At 39.3% G+C, this 18,965-nt stretch overlaps 1 protein-coding gene across 1 annotated transcript in view; it reads left to right on the top strand.

Moving 5' to 3' along the window:
• CPM (carboxypeptidase M) overlaps positions 1 to 18,965 on the top strand; it is a 123,786-nt gene that overhangs the window by 92,717 nt on the left and 12,104 nt on the right. The window lies entirely within an intron of this gene.

An 18,965-nucleotide genomic window follows, 5' to 3' on the forward strand; every position in this document is an offset into this window, starting at 1 on the left:
TTCAAGTTGTTGGGTGAACATATAAATAGTTGTATTCTGAAGGCAGATCTATAGGACTGAAAGGATGAGAGGGCAATGTTGGGAATTCCCTGGTAGTCCAGTGGTTAGGACTCAATGCTTTCACTGCCATGGGCCCGGGTTTCATCCCTGGTCAGGGAACTAAGATCCCGCAAACTGCGGCAAAAAAAAAAAAGAGAGAGAGGCAATGTCTATCAATTTTTTAAAATAGGAATTTTTAAAGGAGAGTTTTAGAAGAGTGATAAGAATTCAAGTATGATTTAGGATCACCACTCTCCTAAAAACAATCAATTATGGTTCTCTTATCTGAAATAATAATATTATAACAATATTTTAATATATAATTTCAAATACATTACCTGCTAGTAAATTACTAAACACACGTAGAGTCTCCCAACTGCTTGTCACTTCACAATGCCCTTGTTCTATTTTCTGTTGCTCTTTGCTAGTTCCTGTTAACAGTTCATTTTACAATTTATTATAATTAAACACTTCTGAGCACCTTCTAAATGTGCTGGTGCTTTCAGATAATTATCTTTTTAAAGCAGTATTTGTAAATGTCAAAAATTCCCTATCATATCTAATTGAAAGCTGGCTGCATGATAGACAATATGGCTACAAACTTTTATTAAACAACTGGTACTTTTTAAAGAAATAATTATTAAGAAATAATTTTTTATAAATACTAAATCAAAACCCAATTCAGAATTCACATAACCAGAAAATGCAACTACCAACTTTTCACAATACAATGAATGACTACTTGCAGTTATTGTCATCAGCCTACAGACCTAAACACTAATCAGTACCTTTAAAACATTTATTAAAATTAAAAATCTAAATTATGCCAACATATAACCCTGGTTTAGCTTTGGGACCCACAATCTCCTGCTTTTAAAGCCGGCTTCAAGACTTAAGTCCCAGTGCTTTGATTCATTCAATAAACTCTTATTGAGCACCTACCTGTATGTGTATCACAATCAAGAAGATGTTCTTGGCTTCATGGAATTTAGTTTCATAGATGACACAGAGGAGTTACAAGCAATTACGATAGGGCTTTTCATGCTGACAAGTGACAGGGTAGCTAACCCTAGTCCCATCCATGCACTAGCTACATCCCTTCCAGACCGTTCAGAACTATCACATGTTGAGAAACCACTTAAGCCAGGCTGCCATATGGTAACACAAGTGAACAGGATAGGGAGACAACAGCATTTCGTGGCCCTACTAAATTGTAACATCATTCTCTCATGTTGGTCTTATTCGATGCCTTAGAGGCTCCCAACTGCCCATATATGTGTACTTCCAAAGTGGGCAGGCATGGTCCTTCCAAAACAAAAGAAGCATATTCAGACTACTGCCTTTGATTATCCAAATAGATGATATTCAAATATAATTTTTATTTTAACAAAACTAATTATAATGGGGGAGAAATGTGGCCAAGATGGCAGAAAAGGGAAAACCCTGAGCACACCTCCTCCCATGGGCACACCAAAATTACAATAGGGAAACTATTGATGAGAAAAACTGGAAGACTAGCAGAAAAGACCTTCAACCAAAGTTATAAAGAAGGAACCACAATGAGCAGGGTAAGAGGGGTGGTGACGTAGTAGTCAAGATCCATACCGCGGGTGTGTCACCCACCAAGGAGCGAGTGGTCAGCTCCACATTGGGCTCCCCAGCCCGGGGAGTCCTGCACCAAGAGGATGAGCCCCTAGAATGTCTGACTTTAAAGGCCAGCAGGGCTTACTTTTGGGAGAGCCAGAGGACTGTGGGAAATAGAGACACCACTCTTAAAGGTGCACACAAACTCTCACATCCTCCAGGACCCAGAGTATAAGCAGTAATTTGAAAGGAGCATCAGTCTCACCATCTGATCTTGGAGTCTCCTGGAGAGGTAGGAGGCAACTGCAGCTCACCCTGGGGACATAGACACTGGCAGCAACCATCTTTGGGAGTTTGCTCTACCCCATGAACACTGCTGGCAAGTGCCATTTTGGAGTCCTTGCTCTAGCTTATTAGCCTTGGGATCCAGCCCGTGGTTATCAGTACTGGGATGCCTCAGCCCAAGCAACCAACCAGGTGGAGAGACAGCCCCACCCACCACGAGGCCTGCTGCCTTAAGATCCCCTGAGCCCACAGTCAACCCAGGACCTGGCTCTGTCTACCAGAGGCCTCAGACCCTGACCCTGCCTACCAATGGGCTGGCACTAGCCACAGGACCAGGCTCACCCACCAGTGGGTAGACACCAGTCCCGGGATCCCATGGGCACCAGCCCTACCCACCACCAGGCCAAAACACCAACTCCAGGACCCCCAGGACACTGCAGCTAAAGACCCCAGGACCTGGATCTGCCAACCAGTGAGCCAGCACTAGCCCCAGGACACCCTGGGCCTTGGCCCTGCCCACCATCAGGTGGACACCAGCCCCAGGACCACTTCAGCCCTGCAGCCTACAGTATCAGGACCCAGCCCATCCACCAGTAGGCCTGCACCAGTCACAAGACCCTTTGGGCGCTGGTCCTGCCCAACAGCAGGCCAAAATCAGCTCTGGGACACCTTGGGACCCTCAGCCAGCTGGTCCAGGATCCAGCCCCACCTACCAGCAGGACACCAGCTCTAGGACCCTTAGGGCCCTGCAGCCAGAGACCTGGGAATGCAGTTCTGCCCACCAGTGAGCTAGCACTAGCTCCAGCACTGTCTACCCGCAGGCCAACACCAGCCCCAGGAACCCCCAGGCCCCAATCCCACCCACCAGCAGGCAGACACCAGCTCCAAGACCCTTTGGACCCATTAGCCAGCTGCCCCAGCCTCCAGCCCCATTCACCAGTGGGCCAACACCAGCTTTGGGACACCTCAGACCCAGCAGCCAGCTGTGTCAGGAACTGGCCCCACCCACCAGCAAGCCAACATTAGATCGAGGACACACTCCCCCACCTCCATCCCCATAACCATCCACTCTAGTACCTGGCTCCACTCACTAGTGGATTAGCTGGAGCCCAGGATCCCCCAGGGCCCCATAGCCAGCAACCTTGTAATCCAGCCCTACCCACCAGCAGATGGCAGCCTCTGCACAAGGCAGGGCTTGGAAACCAACCAGAACAGGGCCAGCCACACCCACCAAGATGGCCCATAGTAATCAGCCCACCACAACAGAAGGGTTCAAGCAGCCCAAATAGGGGGCACCCTTAGAGCATACAGCCCTAGTCACCAGGTAATGATCATAATGATGTTCAGAACTTTAGATATCTATGGCTGAACAGAGCAAAAAGTTATACAGTTTTAACGAAGAGTTAGAAAATACAAAGAAGAGCCAAACAGAGATGAAGAATACAATAACTGAAATGAAAAATACACTAGAAAGAATCAACAGTAGATTAGATGGTACAGAGGAATGGATCCACAAGCTAGAAGACAGAGTAGTGGGAATCACTGGAGCTGAACAGAAAAAGCAAACAGACAAGCAAACAAATAAAAAGAAATTAGGACAATCCCAATGTTCATAGCAGCATTATTTACAATAGCCAAGATATGGAAGCAACCTAAGTGTCCACCAACAGACAAATGGATAAATAAGATGTGGTATATATACAATGGAATACTACTCAGCCATAAAAGAGAATGGAATTTTGCCATTTGAAACATGGATGGACTTGAAGGGTGTTATGTTTAGTGAAATAAGTCAGAGAAAGCCAAATAATGTATGATATCATTTATGTGTATAATCTGAAAAATAAAACAAACTTGTGAATGTAACAAAAAGAAACAAACTTACAAATAGAAACAAGCTAGTGTTTACCAACGGGGAGAAGGGAGAAGGAAGAGGGGAGGGGCAAGATAGGGGTAGAAGATTAACAGGTACAAACTACTATGTATAAAATAAATAAGCTACAAGGATATATTGTGCAGCACAGGGAATATAGCTAATATTTTGTAACTATAAATGGGGTATAATCTTTGAAAATTGTGAATCACTGTTTTATACCTGAAATTTATATTGTACATCAACTATACTTCAATTAGGAAAAAAAAAAGAAAATGAGGAGTTTAAGAGACCTGAGGGACATCTAGTGTACCAAAATTCACATTATAGGAGTCTCAGAAGGAGAAGAGAGAAAGGGGCAGAGAATATATATGAGGACATAATAGCTAAAATCTTCCCTAACCTGGGAAAGAAAACAGACATCCAGGTCCAGGAAGCCCAGAGAGTCCCATACAGTATCAACCCAGAGGACCACACCAAGACAAAAACTGAATGGCAGGACTTCCCTGGTGGCCCAGTAGGTAAGACTGCACACTCCCAGTGCAGGAGGCCCAGGTTCAATCCCTGTTCGGGGAACTAGATCCCACATGCATGCCACAACTAAGAATCTGCATGCCACAATTGAAAGTCCACATGCTGCAACTAAGAAGTCCACATGGAACAACTAAAAAAAATAATAAGATCCCACATGCCACAACTAAGAGTCAGTACAGCCAAAATAAATGAATGATAAATATTTAAAAAAACTAAATGGCAAAAATTAAAGATAAAGAGAGAATATTAAAGGCAGCAAAGGAAAAGCAACTACTTATGTACAAGGGAACTCCCATAAGGCTATAAGCTGACTTTTCAGTAGAAACTCTGCAGGTCAGAAGGGAGTGGCACAATATACTTAAAGTGATGAAAGGCAAAAACCTACAACAAAAAAGGGAAAAACCTACAACAAAAAAAAAACCTACAACAACAAAAAACAAAAACCTACAACAAAAAACCTACCAGGCAAGGCTTTCACTTGAGGGTGAGATCAAAAATTTTACAGACAAGCAAAAGCTAAAAGAGTTCAACACCAGCAAACCAGCTTTACAAGAAATGTTAAAGGGACTTCCTAAGTGGAAAAAAGAAAAAAAAAATGCCACAACTACAAAAATGGAAACTACAAAAGGAAAAATCTCATTGGTAAAGACAAATATACAGTAAAGGTAGTCAATCAACTATGTACAAAGCTAGTAAGAAGGTTAAAAGACAAAAGTAGTAAAACTGTCTATAACCACAATAAGTAGTGAGGGGATACACACACAAAAAAGATGCAAAATGTGATGTCAAAAACAGTTAACATGGGGGGATGATTAGTAAAAATGCAGGATTGTTGAAATGCATTTGAACTTAAGAGATCAGCAACTTAAAATAATCATAGATAGGTACGTAGATAGACACACAGATAGATACCTCAAGGTAACTAGAAACCAAAAACCTATAATATAAACACACAGAAAAAAGGAATTCAAACATAACATTAAAGAAAGTCTTCAAATCACAAGGGAAGAGATCAAAAGAAGGACCAAAAACAACTATTAAAAACAACCCCAAAGCAGTTAACAAAATGGCAATAAGTACATACCTATCAAAAATCACATTAAATGTAGATGAACTAAATGCTCCAATCAAAACACATAGAATGGCTGAACAGCTACAAAAACAATACCAATATATATGCTGCCTACAAAAGACTCACTTCAGATCTGAACATACAAACTGAAAGTAAGGGGATGGAAAAAAGTATTCCATGCAAATGGAAATTAAAAAAACAAAAATAAAAACGAGGTAGCAGTACTTACATCAGACAGAATAGATTTGAAAATAGACAGTCACACGACACTAAGGACAATACATAATGATAAAGGGATAAACCTAATAAAAAGATACATAACAGTTATAAATGCACCTAACATAGGCGCACCTAAACACATAAAGCAGGGACTTCCCTGGTGGCACAGTGGTTAAGAATCTGCCTGCCAATGCAGGTGACACGGGTTCATGCTCTTCTCCGGGAAGATCCCACATGCCGTGGAGCAACTAAGCCCATGCACCACAACTACTGACACTGCAATCTAGAGCCCAAGAGCCACAACTACTGAGCCTGCCTGTCAAAACTACTGAAGCGGGGCTTCCCTGGTGGTGCAGTGGTTGAGAGTCCGCCTGCTGATGCAGGGGACACGGGTTCATGCCCCGGTCCAGGAGGATCCCACATGCCGAGGAGCGGCTGGGCCCGTGAGCTATTGCCGTTGGGCCCGCGTGTCCAGGGCCTGTGCTCCGCAACGGGAGAAGCCACAGCAGTGAGAGGCCCACGTACCTCAAAAAAAAAAAAACTACAGAAGCGGGCTTCCCTGGTGGCGCAGTGGTTGAGGGTTCACCTGCTGATGCAGGGGACATGGGTTCGTGCCCCAGTCCAGGAAGATCCCACATGCTGCAGAGCAGCTGGGCCCATGAGCCATGGCAGATAGGCCTGTGTGTCCAGAGCCTGTGCTCCGTAACGGGAGAGGCCACAACAGTGAGAGGCCTGCGTACCGCAAAAAAAAAAAAAAAACAAAAAACTACTGAAGCCCGCTCACCTAAAGCCTGTGCTCTGCAACAGAGAACACTGCAGTGAGAAGCCTGCGCACCGCAACAAAGAGTAGCCTCCACTAGCCACAATTAGAGAAAGCCCGCCTGCAGCAACAAAAGACCCAATGCAGCCAAAAATAAATAAATAAGTAAATTTATTTTTAAAAAAACACATAAAGCAATATTAACAGACATAAAGGGAGAAACTGACAGTAATACAGTAATACTAGGTAGGCCTTAAATGACATATTAGACCACATGAACTTAATAGATATATACAGAACATTTCATCCAAAAGCCACAGAATACATTCTTTTCAAATGCACAAGGAATATGCTCCAGGACAGATCACATATTAGGCCACAAAACAAGTCTCCATAAATGTAACAAAACTGAAATCCTATCAAGCATCTTTTCTGACCACAGTCAACTATAATAAAAAAAAAAAAATGCAAAAACCACAGCCCCAAAACAATGAACAAAATGGCAATAAGTACATACCTATCAATAATGACATTAAATGTGAATGTGAGGCTAACCAATATGCTACTAAACAACCAATGGATCACTGAAGATATCAAAAAAGAAATTTAAAAGTACCTGGAAACAAATGAAAACAAAAACACAACAATCCAAAATCTATGGGATGCAGCAAAAGCAGTTCTAAAAGAAAAGTTTACAGTGACACAAGCCTACCTCAGGAAAGAAGAAAAACCTGAAATAAACAACCTAATCTTACACCTAAAGGAACCAGAAAAGGAAGAACAAATAAAACCCAAAGTTAGTAGAGGGAAAGAAATCATAAAGATTAGAGCAGAAATAAAAGAAATAGAGACTAAAAAAACTACAGAAAAGATTAATGAAACTAAGAGCTAGTTCTCTGAAAACATAAACAAAATTGATAAACCAGACTTGACAAGAAAAAAAAAGAAAGCCCAAATCAATAAAATCAGAAATGAAAAAGAAGTTACAACTGACACCACAGAATTACAAAGGATCATAAAAGATTACTACAAATAATTATATACCAATAAAACGGACAACCTCAAAGAAATGACAAATTCCTAGAAATGTACAATGTCCTCAGAATGAACCAGGAAGAAACAGAAATTATGAATAGACCAATTACCAGTAATAAAATTGAATCAGTAATGAAACAACTCCCAAAAGACAGAAGTCCAGGACCAGATGGCTTCACAGGTGAATTCTACCATTTAGAGAAGAGTTAACACCTATTCTTCTCAAACTATTCGAAAAACTGCAGAGGAAGGAACACTTCCAAACTCATTCTATGAGACCAGTATCATCCTGCTCCCAAACCCAGACAGAGATATCACAAAAAAAGAAAGTTGCAGGCCAATATCATTTATGAACACAGATGCAAAAATCCTCAACAAAATATTAGCAAACTGAATTCAACAATTCACTAAAAGGATCATACACAAGGATCAAGTGGGATTTATACCAGGGATGCAAGGATGGAACAATATCCACAAATTAATCAATGTGATACACCAAATTAACAAAATGATGAAAAAAATCATATGATCATCTCAAGGGATGTAGAAAAATTTGACAAAATTCAACATATCCATTTATGATAAAAACTCTCAACAAAGTGGGTATAGAGGGAACATATCTCAAAATAATAAAGGCCATATATGACAAGACCACAGCTAATGTCATACTCAATGGTGAAAAGGCGAAAGCATCTCCTCTAAGATAGGAACAAGACAATGATGCCCACTCTTGTCACTTTTACTCATCATAGTATTGGAAGTCCTAGTCACAGCAATCAGATAAGAAAAAGAAATAAAGGGATTCCAAACTGCAAAGAAAGAAGTAAAACTGTCACTGTTTACAGATAACATGATACTACACATAGAAATTCCTGGGAATTCCCTGGCAGTCCAGTGGTTCGGACTCGGCGCTCTCACTGTCAGGGTCCTGGGTTCAATCCCTGCTCAGGGAACTAAGATCCTACAAGCCGCATGGCACACCAAAGAAAAGAAAATCCTCAAGACACCACCAAAAACTACTAGAGCTCATCAATGAATTTGGTAAAGTTGCTGGAGACAAAAATATACAGAAATCTTTTGCATTTCTATATGGTAACAATGAACAATCAGAAAGAGAAATTAAGAAAACAATCCCATTTATAATTGCAACGAAAGGAATAAAATACTTAGGATAAATCTAACTAATGGGTTACAGATGCTCAACATCACTAAAAATTAGAGAAATGCAAATCAAAACTACAATGAGGTATCACCTCACACCAGTCAAAATGGCCATCAACAAAAAAATCTACAAACAATAAATGCTGGAGAGGGTGCAGAGAAAAGGGAACCCTCTTGCACTATTGGTGGGAATGTAAATTGATACAGCCACTGTGGAGAACAGTATTGAGGTTCCTTAAAAAACTAAAAATAGAACTACCATACGACCCAGCAATCCCACTACTGGGCATATACCCAGAGAAAACCACAATTCAAAAAGACACATGTACCCCAATGTTCACTGCAGCACTACTTACAATAGCCAGGACATGGAAGCAACCTAAGTGTCCATCAACAGATGAATGGATAAAGAAGATGTGGTGTACATATATATATATATATATAATGGAATATTACTCAGCCATAAAAAGAAATGAAATTGGGTCATTTGTAGAGATGTGGATGGACCTAGAGTCTGTCAGAAGTCAGTCAGAAAGAGAAACACAAAATATCATGTTAACGCATATATGTGGAATCTAGAAAAATGGTACAGATGAACCGGTTTGCAAGGCAGAAATAGTGACAGAGGTGTAGAGAACGTATGGACACCAAGGGGGGAAAGCAGGGGGGAGGGGAGTGGGATGAATTCAGAGATTGGGATTGACATATATACACTAATATGTATAAAATAGATCATAAAAACCTGCTGTATTAAAAAAACAAATATCATGTATTAACGCATATATGTGGAATCTAGAAAAATGATACAGATGAACCTATTTGCAGGGCAGGAACAGAAAGGCAGACATGGAGAACGGATGTGTGGACACAGGGAGGGCAGGGGAGGGTGGGATGAATTGGGAGATTAGGTTTGACATAAATACACTACCATGTGTAAAACAGATAGCTAGTGGGTATCTGTAAAACACATACCTGCTCTACAGCTGTACAGCAGGGAGCTCATCTTGGTGCTCTGTGATGATCTAGATGGGTGGGATGGGGGTACGGAGGGAAGTCTAAGAGGGAGGGGATATATGTATACATATAGCAGATTCACTTCACTGTACAGCAGAAACTAACACAACATTGTAAAGCAATTATGCTCCAATTAAAAAAAGAAATTAAGAAAACAATCCCATTTATAATTGTGTCAAAAGAAATAAAATACTTAGAATAAATCTAACTAAGGAGGTTAAAGACCTGTACTTAGAAACTATAGGACGTTGAGGAGACTGGTTCAAGATGGCAAAGAAGGACATGCTCTCATTCCCTCTTGCAAGAGCATCAGAATCACAACCAATTGCTAAACAATCATTAACAGGAAGAACTGGAACTCACCAAAAAAGATACCCCACATCTAAAGACAAAGGAGAAGCCACAATGAGATGGTAAGAGGGGCACAATCACAGTAAAATCAAATCCCATAACTGCCGGGTGGGTGACTCACAAACTGGAGAACACTTATACCACAGAGGTCCACCCACTGGAGTGAAGGTTCTGAGTGCCACATCAGGCTTCCCAACCTGGGGGTCCAGTAATGGGAGGAGGAATTCCTAGAGAATCAGACTTTGAAGGCTAGCGGGATTTGATTGCAGGACTTCGACAGGACTGGGGAAAACAGAGACTCCACTCTTGGAGGGCACACACAAAGTAGTGTGCGCATCAGAACCCAGGGGAAGGAGCAGTGACCCCAGGGGAGACTGAACCAGACCTACCTGCTACTGTTGGAGGGTCTCCTGCAGAGGCGGGGGGTGGCTGTGTCTCACCGTGAGGACAAGGACACTGGCAGCAGAAGTTCTAGGAAGTGCTCTGTGGCGTGGGCCATCCCACAGTCCGCCATTAGCCCCACCAAAGAGCCCAAGTAGGCCCCAGTGTTGGGTCACCTCAGGCCAAACAACCAACAGGGAGGGAACCCAGCCCCACCCATTAGCAGTCAAGCACATTAAAGTTTTACTGAGCTCTGCCCACCAGAGCAACACCCAACTCTACCCACCACCAGTCCCTCCCATCAGGAAACCTACACAAGCCTCTTAGACAGCTTCATCCACAAGATGGCAAACAGCAGAAGAAAGAAGGACTACAATCCTGCAGCCTGTGGAACAAAAATGACATTCACAGAAAGATACACAAGATGAAAAGGCAGAGGGCTATGTACCAGATGAAGGAAAAGGATAAACCTCCAGAAAAACAATTAAATGAAGTGGAGATAGGCAACCTTCCAGAAAAATAATTCAGACTGATAGTGAAGATGATCCAGGACCTCAGAAAAAGAATGGAGGCAAAGATTGAGAAGATGCAAGGAATGTTAAACAAAGACCTAGAAGAATTAAAGGACAAAGAGATGAACAATATAATAACTAAAATGAAAACTGCACTAAAAGGAATCAATAGCAGAACAACTGAGGCAGAAGAACAGATAAGTGACCTGGAAGACAGAATGGTGGAATTCACTGCTGTGGAACAGAATAAAGAAAAAAGAATGAAAAGAAATGAAGACAGCCTAAGAGACCTCTGGGAAACATTAAAAGCAACAACATTCACATTATAGGGGTCCCAGAAGGACAAGAGAGAGAGAAATGACCTGAGAAAATATTTCAAGAGATTATAGTCGAAAACTTCCCTAACATGGGAAAGGAAAAAGCCACCCAAGTCCAGGAAGTGCAGAGAGTCCCATACAGGATAAACCCAAGGAGAAACACACTGAGACACACAGTAATCGAATTAGCAAAAGTTAAAGACAAAGAAAAATTATTGAAAGCTTCAAGGGAAAAACGACAAATAACATAGAAGGAAACTCCCATAAGGTTAATAGCTGATTTCTCAGCAGAAACTCTACAAGCCAAAAGGGAGTGGCATGACATATTTAAAGTGTTGAAAGGGAAGAACCTACAACGAAGATTACTCATTCAGATTCGATGGAGAAAGCAAAAGCTTTACAGACAAGCAAAAGCTAAGAGAATTCAGTACCACCAAACCAGCTCGACAACAAATGCTAAAGGAACTTCTCTAAGTGGGAAACACAAGAGAAGAAAAGTACCTACAAAAACAAACCCAAAACAATTAAGAAAATGATCATAGGAACATACATATTGATAATTACCTTAAACGTAAATGGATTAAATGCTCCAACCAAAAGACCCAGGCTTGCTGAATGGATACAAAAACAAGACCCATCTATATGCTGTCTACAAGAGACCCACTTTAGACCTAGGGACACATACAGACTGAAAGTGAGGGGATGGAAAAAGATAATGAAAATGGAAATCAAAGGAAAGCTGCAGTAGCAATACTCATATCAGATAAAATACACTTTAAAATAAAGACTGTTACAAGAGACAAGGAAGGACACTACATAATGATCAAGGGATCAACAATTTAACATATAAATATATATACAAATTAAACTGCATAAATATAACAATTTAAATATATATGCACCCAACACAGGAGCACCTCAATACATAAGGCAACTGCTAACAGTTATAAAACAGGAAATTGACAGTAACACAATAATAGTGGGGGACTTTAACATCTCAACTTACACCAATGGACAGATCATCCAAACCGAAAATTAATAAGGAAAAACAAGCTTTAAATGACACAATAGACCAGATAGATTTAACTGATAAATTATTTATAGGACATTCCATTCAAAAACAGTAGATTACACTTTCTTCTCAAGTGTGCACAGAACATTCTCCAGGAGAGATCACATCTTGGGTCACAAATCAAGCCTCAGTAAATTTAAGAAAATTGAAATCATATCAAGCATCTTTTCTGACCACAACATTATGAGATTAGAAATCAATTACAGGGGAAAAAACGTAAAAAACACAAACACATGGAGGCTAATCAATACGTTACTAAATAACCAAGAGCTCACTGAAGAAATCAAAGAGGAAATCGAAAAATACCTAGAGACAAATGACAATGAAAACATGATGATCCAAAACCTATGGGATGCAGCAAAAGCAGTTCTAAGACGGAACTTTATACCAACACAAGCCAACCTCAAGAAACAAGAAAAATCTCAATCTAAAGTTTCACCTAAAGGAACTAGAGAAAGAAGAACAAACAAAACCCAAGGTTAGCAGAAGGAAAGAAATAAAAATCAGAGAAGAGGGCTTCCCTGGTGGCCCAGTGGTTCAGAGTCTGCCTGCCAATGCAGGGGACATGGGTTTGTGCCCCAGTCCGGGAGGATCCCACATGCCGCAGAGCGGCTGGGCCCATGAGCCATGGCTGCTGAGCCTGCACGTCCAGAGCCTGTGCTCCGCAACGGGAGAGGCCACAACAGTGAGAGGCCCGTGTACAGCAAAAAAAAAAAAAAAATATCAGAGCAGAAATAAATGAAATAGGAACAAAGAAAACAATAGCAAAGATCAATAAAACTAAAAGCTGGTTCTTTGAGAAGATAAACAAAACTGATAAACCATTAGCCACACTCATCAAGAAAAAGAGGGAGAGGACTCAAATCAATAAAATTAGAAATGAAAAAGGAGAAGTTACAACACACCGCAGAAATACAAAGCATCCTAAGAGACTACTACAAGCAACTCTATGCCAATTAAATGGACAACCTGGAAGAAGTGGACAAATTCTTAGAAAGGTATAACCTTCCAAGACTGAACCAGGAAGAAACAGAAAATATGAACAGACCAATCACAAGTAATGAAAATGAAACTGTGACTAAAAATCTTCCAACAAACAAAAGTTCACGACCAGATGGCTTCACAGGTGAATTATATCAAACATTTAGAGAAGAGCTAACACCCATCCTTTTCAACCTCTTCCAAAAAATTGCAGAGGAAGGAACACTCCCAAACTCATTCTATGAGGCCACCATCACCCTGATACAAAAACCAAACAAAGATACTACAAAAAAAAGAAAATTACAGACCAATATCACGGATGAATATTGATGCAAAAATCCTCAACAAAATACTAGCAAACAGAATCCAACAACACATTAAAAGGACCATACACCATGATAAAGAGGGATTTATGCCAGGAATTCTTCAATATACGCAAATCAATCAATGTGATACACCATATTAACAAATTGAAGAAGAAAAACCATATGATCATCTCAATAGATGCAGAAAAAGCTTTTGACAAAATTCAACACCCATTTATAAAAACTCTCCAGAAAATGGGCAGAGAGGGAACCTACCCCAACATAATAAAGACCATATACGACAAACCCACAGCAAACATCATTCTCAATGGTGGAAAACTGAAATCATTTCCTCTAACATCAGGAAAAAGAGAAGGATGTCCACTCTCACCACTATTATTCAACACAGTTTTGGAACTCCTAGCCATGGCAATCAGAGAAGAAAAAGAAATAAAAGGAATACAAATTGGAAAAGAAGAAGTAAAACTGTCACTGTTTGCAGATGACATGATACTATACATAGAGAATCCTAAAGATGCCACCAGAAAACTACTAGAGCTATCAATGAATTTGGTAAAGTTGCAGGATACAAAATTAATGCACAGAAATCTCTTGCATTCCTATACACTAATGATGAAAAGTCTGAAATAGAAGTTAAGGAAACACTCCCATTTACCATTGCAACAAAAAGAATAAAATACCTAGGAATAAACCTACCTAGGGAGACAAAAGACCTGTATGCAGGAAACTGTAAGACACTGATGAAAGAAATTAAAAATGATACAAACAGATGGAGAGATATACCATGTTCTTGAATTGGAAGAATCAACATTGTGAAAATGACTATACTACCCAAAGCAATCTACAGATTTAATGTGATCCCTATCAAATTACCAATGACATTTTTTACAGAACTAGAACAAATCATCGTAAAATTTGTATGGAGACACAAAAGATCCTGAATAGCCAAAGCAGTCTTGAGAGAAAAAAATGGGAGATGGAGGAATCAGACTCCGTGAGTTCAGACTATACTACAAAGCTACAGTAATCAAGACAATATGGTACTGACACATAATCAGAAATATAGATCAATGGAACAAGACAGAAAGCCCAGAGATAAACCCACACACTTATGGTCAACTAATGTATGACAAAGGAGGCAAGGATATACAATGGAGAAAAGAGAGTCACTTAAATAAGTGGTGCTCGGAAAACTGGACAGCTACATGTAAAAGAATGAAATTAGAACACTCCCTAACACCACACACAAAAATAAACTCAAAATGGATTAGAAACCTAAATGTAAGACCAGACACTATAAAACTCTTAGAGGAAAACACAGGAAGAATACTCTTTGACATAAATCACAGCAAGATCTTTTTTGATCCACCTCCTAGAGTAATGGAAATAAAAACAAAAATAAACAAATGGAACCTAGTGAAACTTCAAAGCTTTTGCAAAGCAAAGGAAACTACAAACGAGATGAAAACACACCCTCAGTATGGGAGAAAATATTTGCAAATGAATCATCGGACAAAGGGTTAATCTCCAAAATATATAAACAGCTCATGCAGCTCAATATTAAAAAAACAAACAATCCAATCCAAAAATGGGCAGAAAACCTAAACAGACATTTCTCCAAAGAAGACATAATACAGATGGCCAAGAAGCACATGAAAAGCTGCTCAACATCACTAATTATTAGAGAAATGCAAATCAAAACTACAATGAGGTATCACCTCACACCAGTTAACATAGGCATCATCAGAAAACCTACAAACAACGAATGCTGGAGAGGGTGTGGAGAAAAGGGAACCCTCTTGCACTGCTGGTGGGAATGTAAAGTGATACAGCCACTATGGAGAACAGTATAGAGGTTCCTTAAAAAACTAAAAATAGAATTACCATATGACCCAGCAATCCCACTACTGGGCATATATCCAGAGAAAACCATAATTCAAAAAGACACATGCACCCCAATGTTCAGTGCAGCACTACTTACAATAGCCAGGTCATGGAAGCAACCTAAATGGACATCTACAGATGAACAGATAAAGGAGATGTGGTACATATATACGATGGAATATTACTCAGCCATAAAAAGGAACAAAATTGGGTCATTTGTAGAGACAGGGACGAATCTAGAGACTGTCATACAGAGTGAAGTCAGAAAAACAAATATCGTATACTAACACATGTATGTGGAACCTAGAAAAATGGTACAGATGAACCGGTTTGCAGGGTAGAAACTGAGACACAGATGTAGAGAACAAATGTATGGACACCAAAGGGGGAAAGCTGCGGGGAGGGGGGTGGGGCTGTGATGAAATGCAAGATTGGGATTGACATATATACACTAGTATGTATAAAATGGATAACTAATAAGAATCTGTTGTATAAAAAAATAAAATTCAATAAACAAAATATGGGACATTGATGAAAGAAATTGAATATGACACAGACAGAAACATATACTGTGTTCATGGACTGGAAGAATTAACATTATTCAAATGACCATACTATCCAAGGAAATCTACATATCAATCTAATCCTTAACAAAATATCAATGGTATTTTTCACAGAACTAGAACTAATTCTAAAATTTGTATGGAAACACATACACACACACAAAACCGTGGACAGCCAAAACAATCTTGAGAAAAAAGAACAAAGCTGGAGGTCTCACGCTCCTTGGTTTAAACTATACTACAAAGCTAGTCATCAAAATAGTATGGTACTGCCACAAAAACAGACACATAGATCCATGGAACAGAATACAGAGTCCAGAAAGAAACCCACGCACTTATGGTCAATTAATCTATGACAAAGGAGGCAAGAATGTACAATGGGAAAAAGACAGCCTCTTCAATAAGTGGTATTGAGAAATCGAGACAATTATATGCAAAAGAAACTGGACTAGGCTCTCACACCATTCACTAAAATAAATTCAAAATAGATTAAGGACTTAAATGTAAGACCTGAAACCATAAAACTTCTAGAAGAAAACAGGTAGTTTGCTGTTTGACATTGGTCTTAGTGATTTTTTTTTTTTTTTTTTGGATATGTGTCCTCAGGCAAGGGAAACAAAAAGCAAAAAATCAACAAATGGGACTACATCAAACTAAAAAGCTTTTGCACAGCTAAAGAAACTATCAACAAAATGAAAAGACAACCTATTGAACGGGAGAAGATACTTGCAAATGATATATTTGACACGGGGTTAAAACCCAAAATATATTGATATAAAGAAGTCATAAAACTAAGCATCAAAAAAACAATCCTATTAAAAAATGGGCAGAAGACCTTAACAGACATTTCTCCGGAGAAGACATACAGATGGCCAACAGGTACATGAAAAGACGCTCAACATCCCTAATCATCAGGGAAATGCAAATCAAAATCACAATTGAGATACGCCTCACACCTGTCAGAATGGCTATTATCAAGAAAACAAATAAGTGTTGGTGAGGAATCCTTGTACATTGTTGGTGGGCATGTAAATTGCTGCAGCCATTACAGAAAACAGTACAGAGTTCCCTCAAAAAACTAAAAACATAGCTACCATATGATCCAGCAATCCCACTCCAGGGCATATATCTAGAAAAAACCAAAGGCACTAATTCAAAAATTTACATGCAGCAGAACTTCGCTGGTGGTCCAGTGGTTAAGACTCCACACTTCCAACGCAGGGGTCACAGGTTCAATCCCTGGTCAGAGAACTAAAATCCCACATGCCTTGTGGTGCAGCCAAAAAAAAAAAAAAAAAAATGTACATGCACCCCAACGTTCACGGCGGCACTGTTTACAACAGCAAATATATGGAAGCAACCCAAGTGTCCATTAGCAAACAATGGGTAAAGAAGATGTAGTACACACAAACACACACACACGGAATATTAGCCATAAAAAAGAATAAAATCTTAACATTTACAACAACATGTATGGACCTAGAGAGTATTATGCTAAGTGATAAGTCAGACAGAGAAAGACAAATACTTTTACTTATAAGTGGAATCTATAAAACGAACACAACAAAACAGAAAGTTACAGATACAGAGAACAGGTGGTTGCCAGAGAGAAGGGAGGTGAAAGGAGGAAAGACATAAGTGAGGGACATTAAGAGGTACAAACCTTCAGTTGCAAAGTATTTAAATGAGTCATGGTGTAAAATTTACACTGTGTGGATTATAGGCAATAACTATGTAATACCTTTGCATAGCAACATATCATAACGAGACTCACTGTGGTAATCATTCGAAAATGTATAGAAATACCAAACCACTCTTGTATAACATGAACAAATCAACAGTACTGTAGGTCTTTATACTTACAAAAAAACCAAATAAATAGAAAAAGAGATCAGATTTTTGGTTATCAGAGGTGGGGAGTGGGGGGAGAGGGAAATGGATAGAGGCAATAAAATGGTACAAACTTCCAGTTATAAGTACTAAAGATATAATGTACAACATGATATATATAATTAACAGTGTGGTATGTTATATATGAAAGTTAAGAGAATAAACCCTGAGTTGTCATCACAAGAACAAAAATTTTGTCTTTAGTGTTGTATCTATGAGATAATGTTCACTAAACTAATTGTAATAATCAATTCATGAATGTAAACAAGTCAAATCATTATGCTGTACACCTTAAACTTATACAATACTGTATGTCAATTACCTCAATACTGGAAGAAAAAACTCATTATTATGGGAAAATTGCCTATAAGATCCAATAATCACATTTTTTAAACAATTCTTAAACATTTAATCTTTTATTTGTAAATCAATAAAACGCATGCTACACCTAAAAATTTAGACAATCAAGACTGCATTAGTAATGCATATATATATGGTGAATGAAACTCTATTTGCACCGATTTGAATGTCTTGTAAACAGCAGAATCATTGAATAATATACAGTTGTCCCTCAGTATCCATGGCGGATTGGTTCCAAGATGCACCCCCCCCAACCCCGGGACACCAAAATCTTCGATGCTCAAGTCCCTTATATAAAATGGTATGGTATTTGCATATAACCTATGCACATCCTCCCATATACTTTAAATCTCTAGATTTAAATACCTGACACAATGCAAATGCTATGTAGTTGCCAGTGCACAGCAAATTCAAGTGTTCTTTTTGAAACTTTCTGGAATCTTTTTCCTGAATATTTCCAAACCAGTGGTTGGTTAAAGCCATGGATGCTGAATCCACAGGTATGGAGGGCTGACTATACAGTGTTTATAATCTCATTTTTATTTCTCTGTCCTCAGAGAGGATCAATTCTACTTAGTTCTAGTTGAAGTATTATAAATCCCAAATTAATAAAGCTTTACTCTATTTGAGGACCACTCTTTGGCTAAGGTGCTGATCCCTTCAGCCATTACTTACATATCTATATATGGGTAAGTCATATGTGTGTGTGGTTTTTGTTTTTAAAGTTTAATACAATGTTCTGTAACTGGCAC

This window comes from Tursiops truncatus, chromosome 11 (assembly GCF_011762595.2).
Source record: "Tursiops truncatus isolate mTurTru1 chromosome 11, mTurTru1.mat.Y, whole genome shotgun sequence".
Lineage (NCBI taxonomy): Eukaryota > Metazoa > Chordata > Mammalia > Artiodactyla > Delphinidae > Tursiops > Tursiops truncatus.